The following is an 8,848-nucleotide window of genomic DNA, read 5'->3' on the forward strand; positions in this document are numbered from 1 at the left end:
CATGCATGAGGCCCTGGGTTCGATTCCTCAGCACCACATAAGCAAAAAGAAAAAAGCTGGAAGTGGCACTGTGGCTCAAGTGGTAGAGTGCTAGTCTTGAGCTGAAGAGCTGAGGGACAGCGCCCAGGCCCAGAGTTCAGGCCCCATGACCGGACCCAAAAAGGAAAAAAAAAAGAAAATTCGGGAGTTGTTTGACTCATTAGCTCTGGCCTGGTTACATGTCATACGGAAGGACAAATTTGGCTACTGTGCCAAAAAAAGATGCATTAGTTCTTTATATCTCTGTCAGTGAAGTATGAAAAAAAAGCTGACTCATGCCAGTAGTTCATACCTGTAATCCTACCTATACAGAGGCTGAGGTCTGAGGATTGCAGTTTGAAGTGAGCCCAGCCAGGAAAGTCTATGAGACTCATCTCCAATTAACCATCAAAAGGCTGAAACTTGCTGTGGCCTCCATTGGTAGTGTTTTCCTTGAGCAATGTTAGCTAAGGAACAACACCCAGGCCCTGAGTTCAAGGCCTAGGAGAAGCACACAAAGAAGAATGTGACTGATGCCTGTAATCCTAGCTATTCAGGAAGCTGAGATCCAGAAGATGGAGATTTGAAGCCAGCCAGAAAAGGCTGTGAGCAAAAAGCTGGGTTGGAGATTGACTCAAATGGTAGAGTTCCGGCCATAGCAAGAAAACCAAGCAAGAACATGAGGTACTGAGTTCTAAAAAAAAATAAGTGAAAAGTCTCATCTGCTGAGGGACACCCATGGTAAAGCACCTGCTTAGCAAGTAAAATACTTTTACTTTGCCAGGTGCTTATGGCTCACACCTGTAATCCTAGCTGTTCAGGAGACTGAGATCTGAGGATCATGGTTCAAAGCCAGCCTGGGCAGAATAGTCCATGAGACTCTCATCTCCAATAAACTACTAGAAAACCAAAAGTGGTGCTGTGGCTCAAATTGGTAGAGTGTTAGCTTGAACTAAAGAAACTCAGGGACAGTGCCCAAGCCCTGAGTTCAAGTCCTACAACCAACAAAAACAAAAGTGATTTCAAACCCCAGTACCACCAAGGAAATAAAAGTCCCTCTCATCCCTTTCTGTCTAGCACTGTTACTTCCAGTGTATGGTTCCAGGCTGTTTTATGCATAAACATAATGAATTTACTATTATATGGTATAATGTCATAGTAACCAATCTTTATTGTAAACACTTTAAGCTGTTGCTGACCTTTGCCACACTCATACTGCAGTGAATTACCCGGAATCACGGAGTCGCAGGATCTGTGCGTTTAGTAAGTAATCCAAGTCACCTCGCAGACAGTTTACAGCCACTGATTCTCCCACCAGCAGTTTGCTGAGTGCGGCTTCACCACACCTGGCTCTGCTAGCAAACATTAGAGATCCTTCCTGTATGTGTGGTCCCCAGCATCACCAAAAGAAAAGAAGTCAATAAATCTATATTTTTTATTTTAAACCAAACAATGCTTTGTTGTTCTTTTGGGTTTTGTGGGGGGTTTTGATGCCAGTCCTGGAGCTTGAATTCAGGGCCTGGGCACTGTTCCTGAGCTTTTTTTGCTCAAGGCTAGTGCTCTACCACTTGAGCCACAGTTCTACTTCTAGCTTTTTTGTGGCTAAAGGAGAAAAGAGTCTCACAGAGTTTCTTCCCTGGGCTGCCTTCAAACCGTGATCCTCAGATCTCTGCCTCCTAAAGTAGCTAGATATGAGACACCAGTGCCCAGCTCAAGCCCTGAATTTTTGAAACCAGTTTTTGAGAAAAGCAGAACCCAAATTGAAAAAATTGTTTGCTGAGGGGAAAACTGGAAGAGAGCCAGGGGAAGGGGGAGAAATGTATTCTGACTTATGTAACTGGAATCCCTCTGTCTATCACCTTTATAATAACAGTTTAAAATTAAAAAAAAAAAACAACTTTGCCTATTGCCCTCTCTGGTTTGCAGTATGATACTTGAGCCACTGCCTTTATCTCCTTTCCCCAGAAACCTGATCTCATCCCACTTCTCATTTAAAAAAAAAAAAAAAAAAAAAGGTATCACAACAAACACAAGAAACTGATGATGAAAATAGGCCTGAAAGCCATCTGGTGTGGACATGGCACCTGGATATGTTACAGCACAGAAAACTGGAAGCCTTAATAGGATAAGATAGATGGGCACTGTGTCAAGGAACCTGAGCAGGGCTCAGTTACCAGATGTCTTTGGCTGGGGTAAAATGAGGTAGATAAAAGCTATTAGACTTCATAGCCAGTCAACCAAATATTAATGTCAGAGTAACCCTAGGGAAGATGGCTTTTTCTTGGTCTGCATCCTCATTCACACTGAAAATATCAGTGAAACTGCCAGTTTTATGCAAGATTTGTTTAGCATCTGGTCACTGGATGGCTTCTTTCCTCCTCCCTGTATCTTCATATTGTTTCTGCTTGGATCCCTGCCTTCTACCAGCCCACTGATACCAAGTGGTATGAGCTGCCAGGAGATAGTCAAAAAAGGAAGGGCCGGGCGCTCGTGGCTCACGCCTGTAATCCTAGCTACTCAGGAGGCTGAGATCTGAGGATCGCAGTTCAAAGCCACCCTGGGCAGGAAAGTCCTTGAGACTCTTACCTCCAATTAACTACCAGAAAACTGGAAGTGGCACTGTGTTTCAAGTGGTAAAGTGCTCACTTTGAGCTGAAGAGCCCAGGGACAGTACCCAGGCCCGGAGTTCAAGCCCTACAACCGACCAAAAAAAAAAGAGTCCTCAAATTGGTGGATCTCCATTTACTTCCCAACAAAGATGTGGCATCAAAGATTTCAGTGCCATTTTCCTCCTTACTTCCTTGGGGGCTTTTACATGCATACTTTATAAAAATATGTATGTTGGTTTGTTTTTGTGCAGGTACTGGGGCTTGAACATAAGACCTGTATTCAAGCTGTCCCTTAACTTTGTTCTCTAAAGACTGGCACTCTACAAGTTGAGCCACAACTCTTTTTGGTGGTTAATTGGAGATAAGAGTGTCACACTTTGCTGGTTTTGAACCTCAGTCCTCAGATCTCAGCCTGCTACTGAGTAGCTAGGATTGCAAGCATGAGCCACTTTTCCTTGTTATTTTGTCCTTGCAAATGAGACTTTGCATTTCCTTGTTTCCTTTTAGCTTCCTGTCTCCCATTTCATTGTTCTGAGATGTTTGATTTATTAGCTTAACCTTTGACCTACAGGTTGTAGAAGGCCTTATTTCCCTGACTGCCTGATGATTTCCCACTTTTATCTTCTCGTCTCCTGCTCTACCCAACGGACTACCATTTTTAAAATTCATCCTTCAAGCCAGTATTGATTATCACTTATATCATTTGCTTCTCAGGCTGTATTCCTTCTTCAACCTTCACCATTCTAATCATTCCCTCTGGACATCCTTACATTACTCTCCAGATCCATAGATTCAGCAGTCATCTTCACTGTCTTGAGTTCTCAACCAAATTTATTCCTCTTAACTCTCCTACATTCATTCGGCCTGCTGGAATCCACATGGACAACCTGAACCTAAAAATATTAGCACATCCAAAATGGAATGAATAATTTCCTCCACAATCTTCATCTTCCTCCGTCAGTGAATATTAGCATTAATATTACTGTTGTGTATGATACCCAGGTTAGAAATATCTGTGCTATGTCTTCTCCTCCCCTCATTCAATAAATATTTCAGCATGTGTCCAGTGGAAAGCCAATTCCTGTGACCCTTCTTTCCCAATCAGAAGAACTGTGCCTTTTGCTTCATTGTTTTAGTTCAAGTCTTTGTCATTTCTTCCCCTTTACCTTAAACATTCTTCCTCAAGTTACAATTCCTACTAACCCCGTGTCAACAAACAATTAATTCTAGAAGAATAAAAAGACTTCTAGAGTAAAAGGAATTCTAGAAGAATAAAAGGACTTATCATCTAGACGTATTGAAAATCTTTCTAAACAGATACAACTCAGAATCCTTGAAAGACTTAATTTTTTATTCTAAAATATACATCATGTAACTCTACCATATATATGTTTACACTTCCATGGCATTAAATACATTTTTTTTTGGTTGGTCGTGGGGCTTGAACTCTGGGCCTGGGCACTGTCCCTCAGCTCTTCAGCTCAAGGCTAAGGCTCTACCACTTGAGTCACAGTGCCACTTCCGGTTTTCTGAGTGGCTTATTGGAGATAAGAGTCTCGTGGACTTTTCCTGCCCAGGCTGGCTTTGAACCGTGGGATCCCCAGATTTCAGCCTCCGGAGTAGCTAGGATTACAGGCATGAGCCACCGATGCCCGGCCTAAACACGTTCATATTTTTAAGCAATCTTCACAACTGTGTTTCCAGAAGTCTTGCATCATCTCAAACTGAAACTCTACCCACTAAACACCAACTCCCCATTTCTCATTTCACCCCCTGGCAACCCCTACCTTGTTAATGTGTCTACTCTATGCATCTCATATAGGTAGAGTCATGCAGTGTCCTTTTGTGTCTGATTTATTTAGCTTAGCATAATGGAAAAAATTAAGTAACCAAATTTATTGCTTATGAAGTTATGCAAATTTATTACCTCTGCCCTAGTGCTCAGAAGGCAGTGTTCTTTGATTCTGGAAATCATTCCAGGACCTCAGGAAGCTATATTTCTTTTCCCCATATGCTTTTCATGTTACCTAAGGAGACCTTCAGTGTTGCCAGTATGGCAAGTTAGCAAGTTCAACACCCTGAGTTCAAACCCCCCCCACCAAAAAAAAATATTTGTATTATCTTTAAATAGTTGTACAAAGGAGTTGCAACTCTACGAAGCAGTTCATGAATATAGTGTCACCTCTTGATCAAAGTCACCTCTCAATATTCTCACCCAGACTCCTTTCCTGACTTTTCTTAATTGTTAGGTCACATTTGGAATTTTTTTCCCTTTAACAAAGTAGTTTATGTATACAATGCATCTTGAGCTGTGCCATCCCTCCAACATCTTCATACTCCTCCTCGTACTTTTCTCAACTCTGTGGAATATACAGGCATTCTTGCCTGCATTCTACTCCTTTTCCCCACTTCAGCACTATCTACCACAGCCAAGATATTAAGTCAGCCCAGATGACCCTCGATGGACGAATGGATCAAGAAAATGTGATATCTATACACAATGGAATTCTCATCCATCTAAAAGACTATTGTGTCCTTTGTAAGGAAATGGAAAGAAAATATATTAACTGGTATAAGCCAGACCCAGAGAAACACAGGTTGCAGTTTCCTTCATGTGTGGGAGCTAGCATGTGCCTATAAATCTACAAGTAAACCCATTGAATGGTATGCAAGCTGTTATAAATGAATTAACTGAAGTTAATAGACTCACTCTATGGAGATCTCAAATAGTATAATTCTTTAGAAAGACTAAGTCAAAGCCCAACAAAATAAATACCAGGAAATGGGTACTTTGCACCAGGGGGCCGGGAGGGACAAGGGGAGAGGGGTAGAAGAAATTCTCCTTCTAGGGGCTTAAAGATATTTTTCCATATTTTCTTCTAATCCTTATTTCTAAACAAAAACTTCATGTTTTCATTTGAATAGCTACTTGTCTGACACCATGTACTGAGTAATCCTTGTTGGTCTCGTGCTTGAAAAGCTAATTCTACACAGATCAAATTCTTACCTGATTCTTTCCCCCTTAGCACAGCTTAATGCTTCACAATAAGCATTTGATCCAAGCTGAACCTGGGGTTTTTTAATTCGGAAATTAAGAAGTAGCTGCTAGAAACCAAGAGTTATAAAACTTGAGAGTTTTTAACAATCAAGGTAAAAACACAGTCATTTACTACTTGGATCCTAATTTCTGAGATTCATCCCTGCTCTACCCTTCCCCATTTATCACTTTCAATTTTTCCTTGAGTTTTTTGAGCAAGACATTTCATGGTTTTTGGCCTGCCTTGCTCAAAGTGAGTGTCTATTTTGTAACAAAGGGAATCCAATAATACACAAAGTAGGTCCTCCAGGAAAAGGTAACATTGCATGTCTAGCAATACTGTTTGCTAAATTGAGTTGGATGTGGGCTAGATTGCAACCAAGGGAATCTGTACTAATCCCTTTAATTTTTTTTCCTCTCTTGGTTTATTTTAAAGAAATATATAACAGTCTCTCAGGCAAGCAAAATTGGAAAAGAATTTTTACCCCAGGGCGGGGGTAGAGAGGAGACAGGAGAAGGGAAAAGAAATGGAACTGGTCCAGGATGAGCAATAGACAATAATTTTGGTGTTGGGTAAGCTGGAGATAGGCAACATGTAGCTTGAACTGGAGGCTCAGGGAAATATGCCACTTCCTACACCATTGGAAGCAGCCGAGGACTCTTAAAAGAGCACAAGCTCTCTCGGCTAAGTACTGTGGTTCATACCTGTGATCATAGATACTCAGGCTGAGATATGAGGATTGCAGTTCAAAATCAGCCCAGGCAAGAAAGTCTATGAGACTCTTACATCTGATTCACCAGCAAAAAGCCAGAAGTAGAGCTATGGCTCAAGTGATAGAGCACCAGCCTTGAGTGAGAACACTAAAAGATAGCAGCCAGGCCCTGAGTTCAAGCCCTAACATTGGCACCAAAAAAAAAAGAAAGAAAAGAAAAGCTATCTGTTTACCTGGTTCCACTTTACCACTTACCACATATGAGAACATTGGGAAGTTTCTCTGAGCCTCAGTGTCCCCACTTGTAAAATAGAGGTAACTATATAACTACCCCAAAAGCTCTTGTAAGAATATCTAATTCATGTAAATGCTTTACTTAAGCTATTGGTCTCACCCCTGGGTGAAAGGAAGGGGAGGGGCCCTGGCTTATGTGTGGGTAGTGATTGGCTTATCCCACCTGAGGGCCTACCACAGTAGTGGATCCAAGGAACCCAGCATACCATTCCAACTAATGTCATAAGGAGACTGTGGCTCTTCTAGAAAGAAAAGCCTTCTCTCTTTTTTAGGGCCACTTTCCTTCCCTGATTTGAACAAACCAAGAATAAAAAGACATTGGTGAAGCCGGGCACTGGTGGCTCATATCTATAATCCTAGCTACTCAGGCCGAGATCTGAAGGTCATGATTTGAACCAGCCTGAGCAGGAAAGTCCATGAGACACTTTTCTCTAATTAATAAACTACTGAAAAAAACAAAAATGGAGCTGTGGCTCAAGTGGTAGACGGCTATCCTTGAGCTCAGGGTTAGCACCCAGGCCCTCAGTTCAAGGCTCAGGACCAGCATTAAAAAAAAAAAAAAAGAAAAGAAAAGGAGACATTGGCTGGCTGGGCACAGGTGGCTCACACTTGGCTACTCAGGAAGCTGAGATCTGAGGATCATGGTTTGAATCCAGCCCAGCCAAGAAAGTCTGAGACTCTTATCTCCAATAAACTATTCAGAAAAAGCTGGAAGTAGCGCTGTGATTCAAGTGTCAGAGCACTCGCCTTGAGCATAAAGATTAGCCCAGGGACAGTGCCCAGGCCCTGAGTTGGAGCCCCTAGACTGGGAAAAAATAAATGACAAAAAAAACATTGGCAAGACAAACAGGAAAAGAGAACATAACTGAAGTACGAAGTGATAGGATTATTAATGTTGTTAGGAATAGTAATAGTGATGCAATTTGATTTTTGAGGTTTTTAGTAAGAGAAACTGAAGTGGTTATGACTGCCTAGTGCTTTATTACGGTCTGCCTTGCAGGGCATATTGCCCAGAGGAATGGCATTCCTACTGTGCTACGGGACAACATCCCAGGAGCAAACCCAGGATCATTCCTCAGTGAAACACGAAGCTTACGGAGGAAGGACAGCAAGGAAACCAGACCGGGTTGCTACACAATAAAAGGGAAAGACAGAACTTGGCTTCATAAATAAAATATCCCTTTCCCATCCCCTACCCAAAGCTATCATGCGACAGATGGGCGAAAGAAGATTGATATGCTGACAATACTGAAGCTGGCTGAAAAGTGGCTGGAGTTCATGATCTTATTTGCTCTACTTTTGTCTATTTCAAAACAGGACTAGGGTCCTTTAGTGGTAGAGCAATTGCCAGCATGTGTGAGGCTCTATTCCCCAGAATAAAAAGGGGAAAACATTTTAAAGTGCTTCCTTCCTTCCTTCCTTCCTTCCTTTCTTCCTTCCTTCCTTCATCTTTCTTGTTTTTGCTGGTCCCAGGCTTGAACTCAGGACCTAGGTATTGTCCCTGAGCTTCTTTTTGCTCAAGACGAGTACTCTACCACTTGAGCCACAGCTCCACTTCCAACTTTTTTGGTAAATTATTGGAGGTAAGTATCTCATGGACTGCCTGGGCTGGCTTCGAACTGCGATCCTCAGATCTTAGCCTCCTGAGTAGCTCAGGTTATAAGTGCTAGCCACCAGTGCCTGGCTGAAAAGGCTTTTGTTTTGTTTTGTTTTTTGGCTTTCTTTTAAGGGAGCAGGAAAAATATGGGAAATGGGAAAAACATGTTCCTGATCTATATGTATGAAAATGTCATGATGAAACCCATTAACAAAAAAGCCATGGTCAGTGGGTAGGTGAATGGATAGGGCAATCCTACTCACTGAAGTGGTAGGCTGGCTTCCTCTCTCTGCTACATTTTTTTTTGGGGGGGGGGGCCTGAACTCTGGGCCTGGGTGCTGTCCCTCAGCTCTTCAGCTCAAAGCTAGCACTCTACCACTTGAGCCACAGCGCCACTTCTGGCTTTTTTCTTTTTGCTTATGTGGTGCTGAGGAATTGAACCCAGGGCCTCATGCATGCAAGGCAAGCACTCTACCACTGAGCCACCTTCCCAGCCCCTCTCTGCTACATTTTTACCTGAGAAAAAAATGTGAGGCAATGAAATGAATATAAATATTTATTTTTCTCTAAAAATGGAGGT

This window comes from Dipodomys ordii, unplaced genomic scaffold, assembly GCF_000151885.1.
Source record: "Dipodomys ordii isolate 6190 unplaced genomic scaffold, Dord_2.0 Scaffold2, whole genome shotgun sequence".
Classification (NCBI taxonomy): domain Eukaryota; kingdom Metazoa; phylum Chordata; class Mammalia; order Rodentia; family Heteromyidae; genus Dipodomys; species Dipodomys ordii.